General features: G+C 50.6%; 1 protein-coding gene across 3 annotated transcripts in view; it reads right to left on the bottom strand.

Moving 5' to 3' along the window:
* The window catches only part of DPP6 (dipeptidyl peptidase like 6), an 859,550-nt gene that overhangs the window by 677,533 nt on the left and 160,626 nt on the right, over window positions 1–21,391 (bottom strand). The gene's annotated exons all lie outside the window — the stretch shown is intronic.

Raw genomic sequence — 21,391 nt, 5'->3', positions numbered from 1 at the left:
TCTATATCAATAAACAATTCATATTTATGAAATAATATTTTTCACACTGATTTTTGACAACACTTCTCCCTATGCCAACAGCTAGTTCACAGCTGGTCTCTTAACTCTCTTTTCCCAGTTTCCCTAGAGCTTTAAATGGGAGCTATAAATTCTGCTTCATGGGTGGTTATAAGAATTCAGTGAATTTATGTCTGAAAATTATTTAACATAGCACCCTGCACATAGTAGGGATTATGTAATGTGAGCTACTGTGGCCACTTCTGTTTTGTCTCCTGGTGGATGAGGTCTATTCCTGCACCACTGTGGGTACAGTGATCAAAATTAAAATTACTGGGGTGCCTGAGTGGCTCAGTTGGTTGAGTGTCTGACTTTGGCTCAGGTCATGATCTCACAGTTGGTGGGTTTGAGTCCCACGTCAGGCTCTGTGCTGATGGCTCGGAGCCTGGAGCCTGGAGCCTACTTTGGATTCTGTGTCTCCCTCTCTCTGCCCCTCCCCCACTCACACTCTGTCTCTCAAAAGTGAATAAATGTTAAAAAAATTTTTTTTAATTAAAATTACTAAGGACTTAGGATAAATCTTGGCATCTAGGTAGACAGAAGTGTTCTCCTTGATTCTCTTGGTCTCTTATGCTTCCATGGTATTTGTCCTCATCTTTCTTTATTCATTAACTAAGTAATGTGCAAAAATTCACAATTCACACAGTACAGATCATAAAAAAATATTATCTTCATTCTTCCTGCCCTATTTCCCATAAGGTTACCTCTGGCGGCTATTGGCTATATATATCTCCAGGTCTCTATCTGTTCATTTTTATCCAATTATAGGCACACACATACCTTGCCTCGCCCAGGTAATCCTTAGTTTTCTGAGACTTACTTTAAAAAAAATCAAGAGACATTTTTATTAAGACAACTTGATTCTCAAATAATTGATATAGAGCCGACATATTTTTAAGATAATACCATATTTTTTAGTTAGTTAAGTAAGAGCAGATTAAGGCACCTGGGTGGCTCAGTCAGTTGAGCATCTGACTTACTTTCAGCTCAGGTCATGATCCTACGGTTTGTGAGATCGAGCCCCACGTCAGGTTCTGTGTTGACAGCATGGAGCCTGCTTGGGATTTTCTCTCCCTCTCTCTGCCTCTCTCTCTCAAAGTAAATAAATAAACTTAAAAAAAAGTAAGAACAATTTTCCCATCCATGAACACCAGTTTATCTTTAGAATCCTTATCTAATGCCAGGAACTCAGATCTAACGAATGCTGGGAAATTTGCAGTGAAATACTAAAGGCCTTATTCCTGACACTGGTCTTACATATTAGAACCTTCACTGAAGTCCACTCACTCATGCATGGCAATATGCGTCCAGCACCTGTTTTGGCCAAGATATATATGAAACAATCCTCATCCTTGAGATTCTCAAGGGCTAAAAATTGAGACAAATAACTGACCATACCAAATGACAGGTGTTATTATGGAATAACCCAGAAATTGTGGGACAGTAGAGGAAACAGAGGCTCTCAAAATAGTTTCTAGAAGGCACAGATTTAGGGGAGAAGGAGGCAGGCCAGTAGAAGTTCACCAAAGAAAGGCCACTCCAGGCAGAGGGGCAGGAGACCATGGAAGACACCAGAATGGGACAAAGAGCCCAGACCATTGAAGAGCTGGTCCTGTGAGCTGAGCAGGGCCTCAGCTGGGAAGAACACGCTGAGAATTCCACATCTGAACTTTTCCTTTTAGGGACCTGAGGGATAGCAGAGGGTGTGAGCCAAGGGCAGCCACATTGAGGTGTCTACACCCGCAGACGTGAGCCAGTAATGGCGACAAGCTGGAGGCAAGAGGATCACTGGGAAGCCAGTGGACGCTCCCGCAGCCCCTGATGGTCATCAGGCCTCTCTGGTGCTGGCAGGGCCCATGAGCAGGGGGGTCCCGCCACGCTCCCCTCCAAGCCTGGGGTCCCCAGGAGAACTGCACTCATTCACAGCACAGACCGGAGTCAGAGCTGGGCTGGCTTCCGGTAGGTGCATCTCCCCATCTGCACCTATCAGCCACCGGGGATGAAGTCCATGCCCCCAGGCACCTGAGTGTGGGACCTGGACAAGTCCACAGGGTACAGGCTATTCACACCTACATCAGACTCGGTCCAGCCTAGCAACTCTCGGGCTACAATGGAAACAAAACAAAACACTATACTTGTAAGCCACAGTCCGTCAATAACCAATGATACCTGGGTAGGCAAGACCAGCCCTCTTCAGATGCTTCCGGCTGTGCAAGAAGAAAGATAACGTAGACAAAGACCCACGGACTCTGCAGTGTGAGCCCAGGAGGGCCGATCCACGCACCACAGTCAGGGAGCTTTCCAGGACTTAACAGAATCAAATCCTGCCTGTTCCTCATGATTATTCCTTGAGATGTGCAGTGAAGGCGGGGAGGTCTCTGAACCCCGCCTCGCCCCTCAGCGCGCTCACAGCATGGTCAGGAGGGCCAGGCCTCTGGACTTCCTTTATCACGACATAAACAAACATCACCGAGAAGCATCTGACTCTCTACAGACGAGCCCTCTCCAGAAAATCCTGGTGTGATGTGCGGGCTTTAAGGGGAACTAGGAGAACATCAAGCCGATACGAGCCCTTCTGTCTGACCAGTTTTCCCCTGTGTCATAATTCCCGTCTATCGGCACAGGCATCATCTTTCGTAGTCTGTGTTTTCCTCTTACAGCCTCCCCGCACTACTGCAAAACCCTGGAAACAGAATCTGATCAGTACACTCTGCCCTCTGCTGTCCACGCTTAAACAGTACACAACCCTACCTCCCCTCCCACGTCAGCGCTCGCATCAGGCTTGTGGAAGGAAACTGTAAGGTACCAAGGCGATTCTACTCGTTTGCTTAAAACTGCCAATTTTTCTGTTTTCAAGGGATTGAGGTTTTTTAAATTTTTTAATCTTTATTTATTTTGAGACAGAGAGAGGGAGGGAGGGAGGGAGGAACAGAGAGAGGGAGACACAGAATCCGAAGCAGGCTCCAGGCTCTGAGCTGTCAGCACAGAGCCTGACGCGGGGCTTGAACCCACCAACCAGAGATCATGACCTGAGCCGAAGTCGGACGCTTAACTGACTGAGCCACCCAGGCGCCTCAAGGGATTCAGATTTTTAGACTAATTTCACTAGCTGGATTTTTCCTTGCAGTGCCTAGGGAAGTTGAAGAAAGAAGGAAACCTCTGCGCTTTCCCCAACAATCTGTTCTTTGTTAACGACAGAGGTATATACACTCAACGGAAAGGCATCCTTAGAACACAGTCTGTGTGAAGGCTTAGCATAAAGTGGTGACACAAACAGTCCCAGGGCCATTAATGTGATACACCATTTTCCAGGGCAACTGTATGATCCTGGGGATTTGTTTCAAGATAATGTGGTGGCAAATGGATGAGGTGGGATTGACCAAGTTGATAATTATAAAGCTAGCCAATGACTACAATGAGCTCATTATATAATTCCCTCTAGTTTTATTGATGTTGGGAAGTTTCCATAAACGTGTGCCCCCATCTTAGTTCAAAGAACACTGAGCGGCTGGGGCTGAGGGTTAAAGGCATGAAATTTGGAGGCAGAAAGCCACGGGAGCGGATGGATGATGCAGGTTTCCACGCCCTCATCATGCCTCTGCTGCTTATAACGGGGAGGCCGTGGGCAGGTCACCTTATCTCTCTTAGGCTCACTTTCCATATTCGAAAAAAGAGAACAATAAAACACACCCCACTGGGTTATTGCGGGTATAAAGTGAGATTGGATTAAAATGCCTGGCACGCAGCTGGTAAATGCGAATCTTTTCTTTCTCCTTTTTCCAGCAAGCCCCAGATAAACGCCAGTGGTCAGTGAACACAGCCAGTTCAAGCAACTCCCTTGTTAGGGATCACCCTTGTAGTCCCTGAGTGTTTTAGTCTCTCAAATGCAAATGTGTCAAAAGATCGTTGATTCAGGGGCACCTGGGTGGCTCAGTTGGTTCAGCGTCTGACTCCTGGTTTTGGCCCAGGTCATGATCTCATAGTTCGTGGGTTCAAGCCCCGCATCGACAGGCAATCCTGCCTAGGATTCTCTCTCCCTCTCCCTCTGCCCCTCCCCTCTTCACTTGCTCTCTCAAAATAAATAAACTTAAAACATTAAAAAAAAAGATCACTGAATCAGTATCAGCCAAGATAGAACACGCATGCACAAATAAAATAAGCTATTTTATACTATGTTATTTTTGACTGTTTTTATATCATAGCATTCTTATTCAATATCATGTATATACCTCAAGCCTACATTTTATCACAAAGGATGGTTTAAAGGCATTATAAGAGGAATATCTATCACTAATACCATAGTATTATCTTTATGTACTAGAGTTCACTAGCCAATTTCCAAGAGCTTGGTCCACGGATAACCCACTTTATCAGACACCATTTGAATGAACACTACAAATACAGTTTCCCACACCTTCAATTAACCAAAATATTTGAATAACACTCTATGCTACTAATTTTATTTTTCTGGCAACAGAGGGCCATTCCGGCTTAAAATGGATTTGAACAGAGAGAACGGAGTTATTTTCTGCAAGAATGTGTCATTCAGGAAAAATGAACCCGAGAAGAAGCAAATGCAGAAGTTGAAGAGAACTCTGGAAGCATGTGTATTAGACCTAAGACGTCCACTTACTGGTATGTCATTTAAGTGATCACATAAAACACCTGAAAGTTTTCCAGGGCCTTTTCATAAATTAATAGATGCATCACAACTGTCCTCTGAGGGATTAATGCATACATGTGCCTAATTTTATAAAGGAGAAATATGGATGGAGGCTTAAAGAGTTCCCCCACGTAATTAATGTGTGACAAGAGTTAGGATCTGAAGCGTCTAAGTAACCCTTCCCGCCTCACCACACCGTGCCAGTCCGTGCAGAGTGTGACGCATCATGACAGTGACCGCCTGTCCCCAGCATGGGATTTGGGGGAGGGGAAACTTTTCCTTACTTTTTGCCATTTCCCCTGGATTCATGTCCGCTTAGTTGAAGGACGATCAGAATCTACAGGTGCACTGCATTTGAGAAAGACAGATTTATTTTTTCTTTTAATTTTTTTAAATTTAATGTTTATTTATTTTGAGAGAGAGAGAGAGAGAGAGACAGAGCACGAGCAGGGGAGGGGCAGAGAGAGAGACACACAAAATGAGAAGCAGGCTCCAGGCTGTCCAGCACAGAGCCTGACACGGGGCTCGAACTCACGAACTGCGAGATCGTGACCTGAGCTGCAGTCAGACGCTCAACCGACTGAGCCACCCAGGCACCCCAACAGATTTCTTTTTAAGTCCTTCTTTTAAGTCCCCACATAACTGGATATTTTGCAAAGCTACGTTTCTACAGAAAGGAAAATGGCTCGTAAGGAGGAACAGAGTAAACACTAACTTAAACTCTGTCAAACATGAGAACATTTATTCATGATTAAATACAGTATTGTTAACAGAAAACAATGACCAGTGGTCTGTGACAACCTTGAATTCCAAACAAGTATCAAAATATGAATAATGGGCCAAATGCTTGCTTGCATAAATATCATCCGTGTATTTTCAAAACGTGCTTTCTTCTCAAACTTGGGTCCAGATACCAACGCTTACAAAGTGTCGTAGCACAGGAGACGGAGTTTTTCTGTTTTCAGCTTTACTGCTAATTCAAGATCTATCCAAATAAAATAATGATTGTGCATATTCCCAGTGCCAAATATAAAGATAATCTGGAATGTGATCTCAGGGACCCGTCTCTTGGGCACAACAGCCCTTGCCCTGTGCGACTCTGCGATCTGATGTCTGAGCCTAGCACAAGGACCCCAAGGCCTTATTACAGGATTGGCTCTGAGATCTTAGGGCTGACGCTTTGGTTGTGGCTGATTTTTTTTCTATCCCTGAGAAGAGGTGTGTGTGTGTGTGTGTGTGTGTGTGTGTGTGTGTGCACGCGTGTGTGCGTGCATACATGCATATGCAGGGGGGACCAAAAAATGTGTGTAATGTGACAATTCTCATTGGTTAATTCCCAATTCAGAGGCGGTAAAGATGTGAATTAAGTCCCTAGTGGCCTTACTAAGCTCCTGACAGTCAACAGACCCGCCTCAGAGGCCCCCTTGGACAGGACGTCCTCTGCGCCACGGGCCCAAATGTCAACTCTTCCCTTTGGGGGATGGCAGCCTCCCCTCCTGGCCTCTCTGCTCCCTGGGTCTGTGGCTCTGGCCTGAAGCTGTGGCTTGTGCACAAGGAGGCCCCTTCCGGTCCCTGCAAGAAACCCTTCATAGGCTCCTCTCCTAGATTTGATGCCCCGGCCCTGCCTCAGGGTCTTATGAATCGCCTTCATTTCCCAGTTAGTGATGTCTCCTTGCTTGGGCCGCGGCAGCCTAGCCAACACCTGTGCTCCAGAAGACCGCTCTGGCCGTGGCCACCAAAGTACCGTGGAACCCGAGTTCACGGGGCCCCTTGCTGCTTTTGTATCACTTGCCCCTTACGGGGCCACCTTCTGACTTCAAAAGCTATTTTCCCCTTGGCATCCGTGTCAGCAGCATCCTTCTCCTCCCGGGGCTTCTGCTCTGCCTGATACCTGTACACACCTTCAAACATCCTGAGTCTGTCCACCAGCCGGCTACTCCCATGGCACCACACATTTTTCCTGGACCATCTCAGCTCCCATAGCTCAACCATCACTAACAGAGTAATGACACCGAAATGTAAACCTCTCCGGCCCAGGTCCATCCCATCAGGCTCTCGATGTCCAAACTGGCTTCTCTTGTCTCTCTCGTCTGGCCCTGCCCACCGGCCACTGTATTCTGCACACAGGGCAACGCCCCCGAGGCCACCCTGGGGTTTTCCCAACCCCATCAGACCGCTCAGCTGCTGCAACAAAATACGATGACGAGTCGGCCTCGGTGTATCTTCTCACAGATCTGGAGGCTAGAAGCGCAAGGTCAGGGTGGCAGCACAGTTGGGTTCTGGGGAAGGCCCTCTTCCTGCCTGGCTTCCAGACAGCCTCCCGGTGGAAGTGTCCTCACACGGCCGAGAGAGCCAGAGCACGATGGAGCAGGCTCTCTGGTGTCTCTTCCAATAAGGACACTGAGCTCATCACCAGGGCCCCACCCCCAAGGCCCCATCTAACCCGCCACCTCCCAATAGCCCATCCCCGTATTCCATCACGTTGGGGGCTAGGACTTCCGCGTGCGAACTTGGCCCGATCCAGTCCGTAACACTGACCGACCCCACCTTTCTCACCTAATCCATCACCAAAGTCTCTGTCTTTCTCAAACTCTTAAATACTTCTCACGCTTGCCCCCTTCTTCCTAGCGTTACCACTGCCGTTTACAAAATCCTGAAATGGAAACAGAGGAACGGAAGTCGGTGCCGCGTCACAATCAGAAGAAACCCATTCGCAGCCCGTGCAATTCCAACCAGTCGACATTCTGCCTTCTCGCTTCTGTTCGCAGGCCACGGCAGCCCTCTCGACGAGAGCTTCTGCCCACCCATCCCCCGATTCCTCTCCCTCGACCAACACCACGCATCTGGCCTCCAGGCTGGACGCAGAATGATTTTTATTAAACCTGAAGAAGACGCGGCCACGTGTCCGCTTCAGCTTGCCATGACTTTCCATCACCTTGCAAGGACCATGTCAGTCTGGAACGCCACGCGAGAGCCCCGTGACACGCCATCCATCTCTGAGGCTCACCTCTACCCGCTTGGCCCCACAGACACTATCCCTCAGGCCACCCAAGTGCCTGAATGCGCGGGGCTCTCTTACGCCACTGTGGCTCTGAAGGAGCCATCACCTCAGCCTGAAATATCTTTCTCCTTCTTCCCATGGTTACCTGCTATTAATCCGTCAAGAATCATCGTAGGCACTCCTATCTCCCAGGAAACGCTCCCTGACACCCTTGAGACAGAACTGAGTCTCTCTCTTCCTGCTCCCATAGGGCCCTCTGCATACTTCACCACTTAATAATAAGATAAGGTGATGTGTTAAACTTGAAGGCAAAAGGACTGTTTTATTCATGGAGTGCCGCATGCTGAATCCTTGCGCTGGTAAAGAGATTAATAAGGGGGTTTTCAAGCCAACGCATCATCAACCTGTCTTCCCGTTATTTGCCCGAATACAAATTCCTCATCCCGGTCCTATAGCCCATGCTGCCCAACACGGTAGCCACCAGGTACCTGCGGCTGTTTAAATTTATCTACATGAAGATTAACTACAATTTAAAATTCAGTGGCACAGGCCACGTGCTCAGCAGCCACAGGTAGGTGTCCACTACTGGAGGGGACGGCACAGATGCAGAGTACTTCCATCACCACTGACGGGTCTCTTGGATGTTGCTGCTTGGGACCCTTCTTACAACATACCCAACTCTCTTGCTCATTTGCACGCTGTCTCTCCCACCAGACTGAGGCTCGAGCACGTCTGTATCCCCTGGCATCGGCCCTGCATCGCGCTATAGCCGATATTCAGTGAAAGCCTGTTGTATGAACAAGCAAAACCTCTCCCGCACAATCTCTACGTGCCTCTCATCTTCTCCGCCACTCCTCCCACTCGACAGAGCCAAACTCTAAAGCCCCCCGCCCCCGGCCAGGCCCTGCTTGAGGACCCCCTTCTCGTGAGCTCCCCTGCCCCTTCCTTTCGTGATGGCGGGTTCCATCCGAAAGCCGGTGGGTTCTAGAGCTGGGCATCTCGCTCCTTCAGCTTGCTCCGTGCACCACAGCTGAGCAGAAGCTGGGCCACCTGGCCCTCACGCAGGCCAGCAGAGGGCTCTGCTGTGCAGGTGCACAGCTATCCAACTGCACGGTGGTGTGTTCACGAGCAAGCAGGAACCGGGTGGCGGCTGACATCTATCCCGGTCATCACAGAAATACTAAGAGAAGCCTTGGAAGAAGAATGGAGGTTTCCAGCACTTAAAATATGGACATTCTGGGGATGCCTAGGGCAGGCGTGACTCAGGAGGGCTGCTGTGCAGGAGGAAAAAACCCAGCTGCCATCGGGAAGCACTCGTGCAGGCAGGTCAGAAGACCTCCAGCCCCCGGGAGCAGAACTGGGTCCTGTTCAGGCTCTGCCCCATCTGACCTGCCCCTGACGCACTCTGGGGCCCAGCGGTGACAGGCAGGCTGAGCAGCTCCCCCTCGGGCCTGGCCCCACTCCATGCCTCGGGCTCTGCTTCGCTCACAAACACGGGCCCGGAGGGGACGATGGGCCCCCAGTGTAACTGCCTAGTTGGGGCTCACAGCTGGGCTTCGGAAGGCACAGCAAGGGGACAAGCTGTTTTCCCTTCCGGGACCATCTGCTCCCAGATATGGCAGAAGTCGTGACTTACGTTCCAAAACACACACTGCCTTTGCCTCAGTGGTGCCAGTGGCTCGTTCTAAAGTTTGCTACAGTTTTGCGTAAGTCACGTGGGCAGGTGCCCACCACTCACGACTGGAAGACAACAGACCAGCACGGGAGCGATGGTAATGAGTGAAGGCTCACAGGCAGGAAGCGATGAGTGGTTTCAGGGAACTTCACTCCATCCGACTCGCTCACGGGCGAGGTCAAGGTGGGGGGCTGGTGTGGGGAGAACACCGTGGCAGTGGGCGGGGGGGGGGAGGGATAGCTGTGTGGAGACACCGTATGGCCACCCCAGAGGACACCACGTGATGGCCTTCCTGTGACCTTGCGCCCGGGATGGGGGCACCAGCAGTCACAGAGGGCCCTCCAGACAGTGCTGTCAGCCCCGCAGTGACCCAACCCGAGAGTGTGCCCTTGAGCACTGATAACGGGCCCTGCTTAGCACCCAGCCAAGTCACAGGAGATTGAGACGTAGGTGCTAACATGTGGAATGAGGTAAGGCAGAGCCCAGGCCCCGGCCCCATCACAGTGGAATGCCAGCTGAAGCTCACAGATGGACGGACAAGGCAGTGCTATCTTGGCAAGGGGGGAGGGCACTATCTGGTCCTTGAAAGGTTGGTGAGATTTTTTAAAACTGTTGTAATGTTTATTTATTTTTGAGAGAGACAGAGACAGAGACTGCGAGTGGGGGAAGGGCAGAGGGAGAGGGAGACACAGAATCCCAAGCAGGCTCCAGGCTCCGAGCGGTCAGCACAGAGCCCGACGCGGGGCTTGAACTCACGGACTGCAACATCATGACCTGAGCCGAAGTCGGACACTTAACCGACTGAGCCACCCAGGAGCCCCTGAAAGGGTGGTGAGATTTTAAAGCAGAGAGGGCAGAAAAGGCATGTGGCTGTCAACACGGGGGAATGGCCCACCAAGGCTGGAAACCCACAGTGAAGTTTTTGATTATCTGTCTTCACGGAGCTCTTCAATGAAGCCAAGTGAGGGCATTGGGGTCCGTTATTTAAAGAGGCTTTAAGATGGCCTTATTAGGGGCTCCTGGGCGGCTCAGTCGGTTAAGCATCCGACTTCGGCTCAGGTCGTGATCTCTTGATTCATGAGTTCGAGCCTCACGTCGGGCTCTGCGCTGACAGCTCAGAGCCTGGAGCCTGCTTCGGATTCTGTGTCTCCCTCCTCTGTCCCTCCCCGCTTTGTCTCTCTCTCTCTCTCTCAAAAATAAACATTTTAAAAAGCTAAAAAATAAAACAAAATAAGTAAATACATAAAATGGCCTTATTAGCACTGTACCGATACGCCCTTGCAAAAATAATGCCCTAAACGGCAAATGTTCCCCCTCGTCCCTTAAAGTCGATGCCTATTGCTAGTGACAGAAATGAAACCCAAATCCGATTTCTCGCTAACGGAACTCGAGTGTGCAGTGAATTGTATTTATTCCCACTGTCTCCCCCCAGTCCTCACAGCACTCTCCGTCCCTCCATCCAGCCCCGGGGCGGTGTCTGCTGTGTTACAGGAGGAACAGGTGGCCTCTCTCCTTCTTAAAGTCCCCTTTGCGTGTGCTGTCGGGTTCTTCTCTTTTCTCCTGAACGCTGTGGCTCTATAACCTGAGGCTGGCGTCTTCCCCGCACCGGCTGCTTCTCACCGCCGCTCGCCACCTGCTCGGTCAGGGTTTCACACCGACCCCTTCCAGAGCCCAAACCACCGCTCTCCGCGGCTGCGCTGGCAAATCAGCGTCTGAGGCTGATTGGCCTCTGGCCGTCACACATCCGCTGTGAGATTCTTTACCGTCTGGGTCGCCGGTTTTGATCGAAAGGTGCCTCCAAGCCTTCGGGTTTGTTTTCCCAATACATAGGTGAGTCCGCTCATCTTGGGTCTGCAGGCAGTGACTCACGTCTACGCTGCTCCCCACATCTGCTTCCTGTAACTCGGGAGTCTGCAAACTGCTTCCCGTGTGCCAAAGCTGCCTCTGCCCATTTTCATCAGCAAAGTGTCGTCGGCACGCGGCCACTGTGCGCGGCTCCTTCCGCGCCACGCCCGCAGGCTGGCGTGGATGTGAGAGACTGTGTCACCCTCACAGCCAAGACTATTTACGGATCTGGCTCTTCCAGAAGAAGTCTGCCAGTCCCTGCACCAGACCGGTGATCTGGAAAGTCAGTTTGATCTATATCTCTACTATAGTTTTTAAGATTTTTTATTTCAAATAGCAGAGAGGGGCAGACGTTTCGCAAACGATCCAAGGAAACGCGTATCTCCCGCCAATTCACGATGTTCTGCCTACACGCCCAACACGTATGTGATACAAGCTCTATTTCAAACATCGGGGGTTCCCAAGGGAAGACAGCATGCCCTTGCACTTAAAGATCTCTGACCTAGCGAGGAGGCCGGGTGTGTGGAGAAGCCATCTCAGCGAAGACACTTCACGTTCAACACCTACCGCCCGGGGCAAGGTGGACGGAACCGTTGATCTGTCCTAACCCCCATGTCCAAAACTCACCTCCCAGAGAACTCAGCACCTGCACCTGTCATCCATCAACAAGGAAGGGGGACTAGCTGCTTTCTAGCTGTGGAAAGGGGCAGAGGGCTAGCAGATGACTGTGGAGGCAAGACAGAGCACGGGATGTTGGAGGGAAGGCCAAGGGGTCAGGTGCGGGGCCCGCAGGAGGAGGGCTTCACAGGGAGGGGCTGCCCGGAGAGGCGCCCTGCCGTAGGCATAGAAAGACGAAGCTCGAGTCCCAACCCACAGCAGAAATGGGTCATCTTGGAAAGCAAACTTGTGGCAGAAAGCGTCCCCTGAGGTATACACGTAGTCATTTGACAGACTGGACAAAAAGCAGAGCAAAGGCAATGCCGCTTTTAATGGCTTGTGACATTTTACATTTCTTTCTTTCCCAGATAAACTCTTCCCTTTTATTTTTCATCCCCCAACACGGATTTTTACCCACTGCCTGGGAAGGAGCCGGAAACCCCAAGGGAGATGTGGCTGTTGCTCTTTGAAAGGGCACATCTTAAAAATAACCTCATTTCTTTTAAATTGGTCACAGCACGAAATGAGGTGTCTGGGAAGGAAATAATGAATAATGGAGAAATGCCAGCGACTTTGGGGTGCCCTTTGAGGAGGCTGCTCTAGACGTTCCTACTCCTTCATGTTTGGCCTTGGCAATGTGTCATTTATGTCCTCGTTTCCACCCTGGACTGTTTGTTAGGTGAAATAGTGAATAAACAGAATGCCAGGCAGACACAGCAACACAGACTCTGAGTTAAGACCACAGTAGAGGCACAGGGCTGGATCCTGGAGGCGTTTGGAGTGGCCAGGACTCGTATCTCTCCTGCAGTCCTCTGACCCCTGGGAGCCCGTGTCCCATGCCTTGTCCTCTGGAAGCTCAGATGCCAGTGGAAAAGGAAGAAAAAGCAAGCGGCTTCCGGTGAGGTGTGATAGATGCCCCCACAGCTGTGCACACAGGGCATCCCAGGAGCCCGTCACAAGGACCTCGAATCCAGATTAAGGGATTAGGGCGGCTTTCAGGAAGAGGGGCCATTAAAGGAGGCTACCTCCCCTAAAAGCTTCCACCAAGACAGCAGAGAATATAAACTGTAGCCCAGGGGCGCCTGGGTGGCTCGGTCGGTTAAGCGTCCGACTTCGGCTCAGGTCATGATCTCGCGGTCTGTGAGTTCAAGCCCCGCGTCGGGCTCTGTGCTGACTGCTCAGAGCCGGGAGCCTGTTTCAGATTCTATGTCTCCCTCTCTCTCTGCCCCTCCCCTGTTCATGCTCTGTCTCTCTCTGTCTCAAAAATAAATAAACGTTAAAAAAAAATTAAAAAAATAAAGAAATAAACTGTAGCCCAAGTTGCAAGGCGGAGAAGGCAAAGCGTGTTCAACAAAGAAATACCGGTATCCACGTACGTGCAGCTGGGGACAACAGGGACACGAGCGATTGCCAGCATAGGGACAGAAATAGCACCTGGCCAAGCCCATGCAGAGAGGCGTGGGCAGTGCTCACGGCAGGGAGGATGGAAACGTTCCCCTGCAGCCCTGAGTACCTCTCCCCATGGTCCTCCTGTGCTGCAACGCTGGACCAAGGGTCATATTAGGGCCGGTATCTGACATCACCAAACTACTCCTCTGGATACAGGTTTGGAACATACAGGTTAGGACTGGCTTCCCAGGAACCCCCACCTCTCATGTGAGTGGTCAGTACATACCCTTCTCCTACCCTCTGCCTCCCAGAGCTCACGCCCCACACCTCAGGGGCAGGGGAGAAATGAGGCCAGCACCTTCGTGCACTGGGAGCCAGCACTGGGTCTAGGCGTGGACGTTGTGCTGTCTGGATACTTTCAAGCATGAGATTCGAGACACTTTCATGCTGTGACAGCGCAGAAGACACACAGGTTTTCTGTTTGCAGTCTGGAAGCTCTCTACTTTTATTTTCACCCTTCCCCCACCCCCGCCAATTCATGCTTGCAATCTGTTTTGGGTAGGAAGAAAGAAATCGGAAATAGAAATAAAGCCATGCCTCCTCCTCTGACAATGACCTTGCCGGCAGCATCCTCACCAGTGCTCCCAACAGTAGGGTGACAGAAGCAGGTGTATGTGCCCCGGGGTTTTGCAGTCACAAAATTAGCTATGTCTGGGTTCCCGGAACAACACAGCATGCAGCATCTGACGACAGGCCCATCAGAAGTCCTTCCGGAATGAAGTGAGCCATCCACAGACCAGACGATGGTTGACATCTCAGGTTTGCAACGTCTTACTGTCATTCCCTAAGTCTGGTGGCACCAACTAGCCCAAGAATCCCTTTCCTGTTTAACGCATCCAGCTGTGACATGTCCCTAATCAGCTGCGAATCCCCCAGAGCAAAATGCATGACATCTCACCACTGAGACTGTCCTAATTACTTATCTCCAAATCAGTTCCCTCTCCTCCTCCCCCAATGGCTTTTCCCAAAGGAAACGTCACCAGAAACAGGAAGCACCAATCAAATGGCAATAACGATTCAATAAACAGTCCAACGCACAGAGCGGATGAGTCAAATTGAGCGACGAAGATGTGCTCCTTAAAGTTCCAACGAGAAACACAGTCATCCTCCAAATACTTTAAATAACCTAAAAATGACATGCTTTGAGACAAAAGTCAGTAAGTCAGTGTTAATGAGTTGGGCTGTGCCCCCACGCCTGCAAAAAAAAGGTGTACCGCTCTAACCTCCAGTATCTCGACATGTGATCGTATTTTGGAAACAGGGTCACTGGAGATGTAATTTAGTTAAGGTGGAGTCATGCTGGGGTAGGGTGGACCCCGAATCCAACGTGCCTGCTGTCCTCATAAGAAGGGAAGAGACACACAGGGAGAACTGTCATGTAAACGCGGAGGGAGGGACTCCAGGGACGGGGCCACAAGCCAAGGCACACCGGGCGCCCCCAGAAGCTAGAAGACCAAGAGTGGGTCCTCCCTGGAGGTTTCGGAGGGAGCACGGCCCTGCCGACCCCTTGATTTCAGACCTAAGGGAGACAGCACATGTCTGTTGTTCTGAGACACCCAGTTTGTACGGTTTGTCACAGCAGCCGCAGAAAACTAAGGCCGCTGGAGACTGGCTGACTTTTTCACCTGGATATGATGTAAAGTAACCAGAGGAGCCTGTGGGGGCCAGAAATGCAGATTTCCTCTTCCTGACCCGAAATCTGCCTCCAAATCCTGCCACTGCCACAGGCAGACACAAACAAGTGGGACTTCCTACCATACGCACACACACCTTAGGTGGTAACACTCAGTGTGAAGTTCTCATTGAAAGCAAATCAAGTGAGCTTGAAGAATTCAATGTTTCCCAAACTTTTTGACCATAAACGCTTTTCTGCACAAGTAGAGACTTTAAAAAGGACACTGGAAAATCCCCGTGTGTGGTTTCCCCTAAGCTCTGTGTTAACAAAGACCCAGTCTTATTTCAAAGGAACGGCAAAGCTGACAGTTAAATATACACACATATGACTGATGGTAAAAGAATCAGATTAAATTAGGTTCTTCATAATTGTATTTTTAAGTGAAATTTTATATTCTACCCGTCACCAGAATTTGTCGGAGCGCTGTGAACGTGAGAACAGGCCAGTACTGGAGCCATAAAGACTAGGAAACATGCCAGGAGCTGGTGATTCAGAACAATCGGATGTGCTCAGACTTTTCGATGTTGAGCAAGACTTGTGTCACGAAAGGAAATACGGGCTACGCTCCTCCCTGCAAGCAAGGTGTCGGGACTTCTGGGAGCTTCTTCAAAGACAGACACAGATTCTTCCTTCTCATTCCTACCTGACTGGGCTGCAGTTTGCACACCTTGCCCTGGAGGTGAGCTGGGTGAAGCAGAGATTTTCCTTCAGTCTTTCCCTAAATGTATTTCTGTTCACAAAGCATCTCGATGCATGCCTCCTTGGGAAGGTCCTTCTTTGGGAAGCCAGTGCTTGGAAGGCAACAAGCTTTGAGTGACACCCGTCCAGACAGTGAGACAGGTGCAGAGATGTTACCAGATCTTTCCAGAACCCTTGAGGCTCCAGTTACATCTACGGTGCATTAACTCCTACACGGTGAGCGGGCGGCAGGCACACCTGGGATGCCATGTTGTTTCATCCACTAGAGTTGACCATCGGGCAGTTCATGGCACGTGATACCTTTCCATGGCTTCCATTGACCCAGTGGGCCAATCCCAGGGTATCTGGAGCCTAAGGATCTCTGAGTTTGTAGAAAACTCTCCAAAGACTCCCTGGACACAAGGCTGGCTCTGTGTGCTTTGTTTTGGGAAGAGAAGAGCATGCTGGTTGAGTGCAGAGGCTTTCCAACCTCAGAGAACCTCAGAAACCACTTCAAGTGAGGATTCGGCAGATACAACAGAGTGGCCAACTCTCTGGTTTTTGGTCAGACGGAACGAAGAGACTTCTGGAAAGTTTTAATGGAAACATTGCCAGTATAACTGCTAATAGGGAAAGAGGTAATTAAAATTCAGGCGTTATGTCGAAGCTTCTGAGAAACATCATGGGAAGTGGTTTAAGATCTCTGTTCACAGTGAGAACGTTCTTTGTTTTTAAAACCGCTGTAGTCACACCTCCATCTGGCCATTTTCCACTATTCCACTCTGGTTCACAAGACCACGCTTGCTGGGGACCCCGGTTCCTAGTTCTCAGGCTGGACGACCTATTTCCACGTTCCTTCAACTCACAGCTGGCTCACCCACGATTCTTTCTTCCACGTCTTCTAGCTGGACCCGTTCTGCCCACCGTGCTGGGCACACACCACGTATCATACTTTGGATTCTCAATCATGAAAGGGACTCCCGAGGGAAGTAACGTTTCTCAATAACCATTTCCTACTTTCGTTTTAAGGCAGGGCCTGGCCCTGGAGGATGTCCGTGAACAGCCCTGGTGAGCAAGTCTGTGTTCTCTGATGGTGTGCCAAGGCTCTCCGCGTTAATCTAGGGGTCAGCTTGTGCTTCCTCATCTACTGCCCTCTCCGGAGGGGAGTCTGACCTAGGACCTCTAGTTCCAAATCCCCGTGTTTCCTCCAGGAATGCCACACAGGGGGGATGGAACACGGAGTCACGCTGAGGGAACTGGTGGTTAATGGTGACACCATCAGCCCCCCCCCAAAACCATGCTGCCCCTCAGTCCAGCTGTCCTAACCAGACCACTAAATCAACCCACCTATCAGCATTATGGTTAAGTTTCAGGCACAAGGGATTATGGCTAATATTCAGTGCACCTGTGATTACTGGGGGGCTTCCCACATCCCTCTACCTCCAGCTCCACTGTGTCCTAAAAGCACACCAGCCCTCCACCCATCCTTTCTAGAACAACTACATCTTTCAATAAGGACTTCATGACGTCGTGATGATGCACGGCACGCCAGGGACTATTTAAGTGTTTCCCACGTATTAACTTAAACTTCCTAACCAACTGGTGAGAAAGAAACCATGATTTATTTCTCCTAACTGTATAAATAAAAAGACGGAGTCCAGAAACAGTTAAGTAGCTTCTGGGGGCTAAGCAATGAGTAAATGACGGGAAGAGTCAGTCAGTACTCAAGCTCAGGCGGTCTGAGTCGAGGGTCGTACACCCACCCACTGAGCCACGCTGCCCGCGATGAAGACCCTGGGAACAAGAAACGGAAACCGGAAATGGAGCCCTACTGGCGGTAACGTGACGTTAGGTGTGCGCCTCAGTGAATTCTGCGCGCGACGCGTTGGTAAACCGCCACGTCAGCTCTGGTACGTGTGAGTTCGCCGGGTCCTCGGGCTGTTACTCAAGAAGGGCTTGTGTTGTCCCAACACACTTTTTCATGTCAACTCGGATCAACAAGGAAATAAGCTTAAAAGTGCAGTTGCTGTACGGAAGGGGCCACGTTCCCCTGGCCCTGTCTCCTGTTCCTCCTCTGGCCCTCATCAGGAGCGCTATGACTCAGGGAAGCACAGTTTGAAGCTCACGTCGCCAAACCAAAGCCTGGGGCGGGGGAGGAGGGGAGTCTGGCTTCTCTGACGCAGTCACAGTGGACATTCACTGGCCGACACAGCACCGAATACACACCCTTGACCTTCCTGGCTGAACGCCCTTCACTCCCCGAGCTCACCTGTGCCCCGCTTCTGTTTCCAGAGCAGCTCTGCTGTCTTACCTGAGAGGTTTCCCTCTCTTGACTCCCTCCAAATACCCAGTGGCCTCATGCCTCTTCCTCGGGCCACATGCGCGTCTCCAACAATCGGCAGGTGACTACGTTCCAACCGTGAGACGCTCAGTGCAGTGGCCCCGGGATCATCCCAGTGCCCCTGAAACCACACACCCTGACTCCTCACAGATGTAAAGGGCGGGGGGGGGGGGGGGGGGGCGGCAGAGGCCCTGCTGGGTAGACCCAGCCTGCACTGCCCTTCCAGCGGCTGGCAGTGCTGCAGGTGTCTGGGGCCCACTGGGTCCTCTCAGGCATAGAGAGCCAACTGGGGGGGTGTGCAGTGGCTTTTCACATGCACCGCAGACCCCTTCTCTCCCGGGACTTGAACTGGATGCTGAACTTGGAAACCTGGGCACATCAACTCACATCCCTACTCCTTAAGTAATCACAGCAGAAAACGTGCTTTGGTGAGTCTTTTGGCTCTAAGTGTTCTCAGGCACTTGGACTACTTCAGTGCAGGGGTCAGAGAGCTCCCCACGCCCAGCGATGCATCTCCTTATTATGGGTTGCATCATCTCTATCTAATTGCGTGCACTTTGGCCCCATCTGACAGCTCCAGAACTCCACGTGCTTATTAGCACGTCTTCGGACGAAGGATGTAGCCTTCCTACAGCTCTCTGATTACGCCTTCCAAGTGTGCCCGTGACGCAGACCCTCTCCCGATTGGAGGGCTGCTGCGCCTTCTTCCTCGTTCTTGAACAGCTCAGCCCAGTTCGGGGTGGGCAAGAGAGCACTCACGACACATACGTGCAAGCCAACCCTTGTCTGGCAACGGAAAATAAAACGGCCAATCTTCACTTTGCACCATTTGTTGATGGAGACTTGAGTCAAAGTGTCAGCACAGCCTTGAGCCGCCAGGCCACTCAGCTGGGCGGAGCAGAGGGAATAGGGATCAAACAGGGGTGGCAGTCTCTGGTCTCAGCCCCCTCGTAAGTGCAGCTAAGTCCTGACTGTATTATAAAAACGGATGCTAGAGACAGGAAATGAGCCCCGGGCTAAGCACCCAGGCACAGTTCCTCTCGCAGAAACTGAGCGTTTTGGTCTGGGAACTTTAGCATTCCGCTAATGACATACGATTCCAAAATACTCTGAGTTGACTTTCCACCTGCCAACGGTCACAGAACCACGGAAAACCAAGCTGCGATCTTTTGCTTTCGCTTAAATTGCAAATTAGGTAATAGGAATTTCTAATCAAAACCAACTTATCGCCTTCTTGTATTTATAGGAATCTCTTCTTCCCAAAGATACGCATTTTTCCCAACGGGACCTTCTTTTCTACTACTTTTGCTGATAACCACAAAAAGAGCCAGCAAAAAGAGTCATGCGTAGGAAATGTATATTTCAGTCGCGCTTATTTTTAAATTCAGACAAAATATTACAAACGCTAGACACTGACATTTAAAGCAGATCCTACAAAAGTAAAGCCTGCTGTTTCCCTAATAACCGTTTCATCTTCTCAACTACGGTCTTGAGTTGGAAGCACCAACTTCCACTGTTCAGAATCAAATAATAAAGAAAATCCCAAAAAGGAGAGAATCTATTTGCAGACAGTCGTGATCAACCACGTACGAGGTTCAGAGCACTAATTTTAGAACCTTTCAATTTCAGAAGAAGTCCTGAGAACACGGTTAAAGAAACGTGATTATTCAGACAGAAGCAAAGAGAGATTTTTCAGGTAGGATACCATTCGTTCGCTCGTCATTTGACAAATACTCACCGAGAACCTTGGGGGCACCAGGCACTGTACCGGGTGCCTGGACACATCAGAGGACAAACCAGCCACGGTCCCTTATGCTAGTTCAGCCAATGTCCTGATGGGGGCTGTAGAGGGCGGGGGCCAAAAATAACACAGGCATAAAAAGAAAATTGTATAATTTTCTGGAAGATGATAAACACCTTCCACCTGAGCAGGGTAGGGAGTATCAGGAGTGATGCAATTTTGAATGGGGTGGGCAGTGTAGAGTCTTTGAGAAAGTAGCACTTTAGCAAAGACCGGCAGAACACCTGGGAAGAACGTTCCAGCAGGTGGAACGGCCAAGGAGAAGACCACAGGGTGAGAGTGGGGAGGCACATCGTCGCAGGCCCTTCGTTCATTGTAGGAACCTTGGCTTTTACTCTGAGAGAGAGAAGTGAGGGGCCCTCGCATGGTTCCCAGCGCAGGAGTGGCCGGGCAGCTCTGACATGGGGCAGAGGATGCTGAGGGCAGCTCTCCTAGTGAGGTCAGAGCGAAGGTGATGCCCTTGACCGACCTGCCTGCCATGAACTGGGTGGGCAAGACCAAGCAGATCTTGGATGATGATGGGCAAACCTTTCCTGGAAGCCCACTAAAGTAGGAAGATGGTGTCTGTAAGAGGAAGTGGGAGACACTGAGGGCCAGCAATGACCACTCAAGGTCCTTTCCTGCTTCAGAGACACCACAATGAGCCCCAGGAGCAATAAAAGGCTCGGAAGGCAAGACTGCTTTCTCCCCAGCTGTGGTGAAAGACAAGATCTGTTGGAGCAGAGGTGGCACGAGAAAGACCATGGGGAGGCGGGCACGGGAGCATTAGGATTCTGCTCAGGTGTTCTCCTTGTACCTGTGCAAACAACAGCCCTGCTGACTGATGTGATCCCGTCAGAGCCGCAGGACATCAACGAGGAAGCATAGCAGTGATTGAGTATTCAGTGAGGCCAGCAGCCCAACAAGGAAGCCAGATGCCCCGGCTCATCACAGCCAGCTCCCGTTTCTATAGAAACGGCACCCCTGTCTCTCATGGCACCCCCCTCTCCTTTTAATAGATAACCCGTCATTCGGGAGCTGAATTTGAGAGAAGCTCAAAAATCTAGAAGAAAGGAAGAGAAATTCATGACACTTTCCCACATACAAAATGGCAATTAAATGACCATAGGCAGGATGCTAATTGGGGAGAAAGATACCGGGCTACAGCTAGATGTTTCTGCTGACGTTTCCTATTATTCAGATGAAGACACGTACCTCTCCGTTCCCACAGAGCAAATAACCTCATCCCGAATCCACTAAGACGGAAAAGCGTAGCGAATGCCAAGGGCAGAGTCAGGGACCGAGACTGTTCTCCACACCGAGAACCTTCAGAGCCTCCCCCTGTGAACCAACCACCACTTCCCTGACTTGGAAGGTTTCCCGTCAAGGACCCAGAGCCTCGGCTCTAAGGCTGGCCCTCGTTGACACCCTGCAGGCCTGTGCTGGCTTCCGCCATGGCCATTTAGTGTCCTACCTAGCATCCCTCCCACTGCCCAGTCCCTGCACCCCTAACCCCTGCACACCGCCAGCATGTGCACCTGTCTTTCAAGGAATTGTTCCCACTTGCCCC

This window comes from Panthera leo, chromosome A2 (genome assembly GCF_018350215.1).
Source record: "Panthera leo isolate Ple1 chromosome A2, P.leo_Ple1_pat1.1, whole genome shotgun sequence".
Classification (NCBI taxonomy): Eukaryota; Metazoa; Chordata; class Mammalia; order Carnivora; family Felidae; genus Panthera; species Panthera leo.
This window is presented reverse-complemented; position numbering and strand designations above follow the sequence as displayed.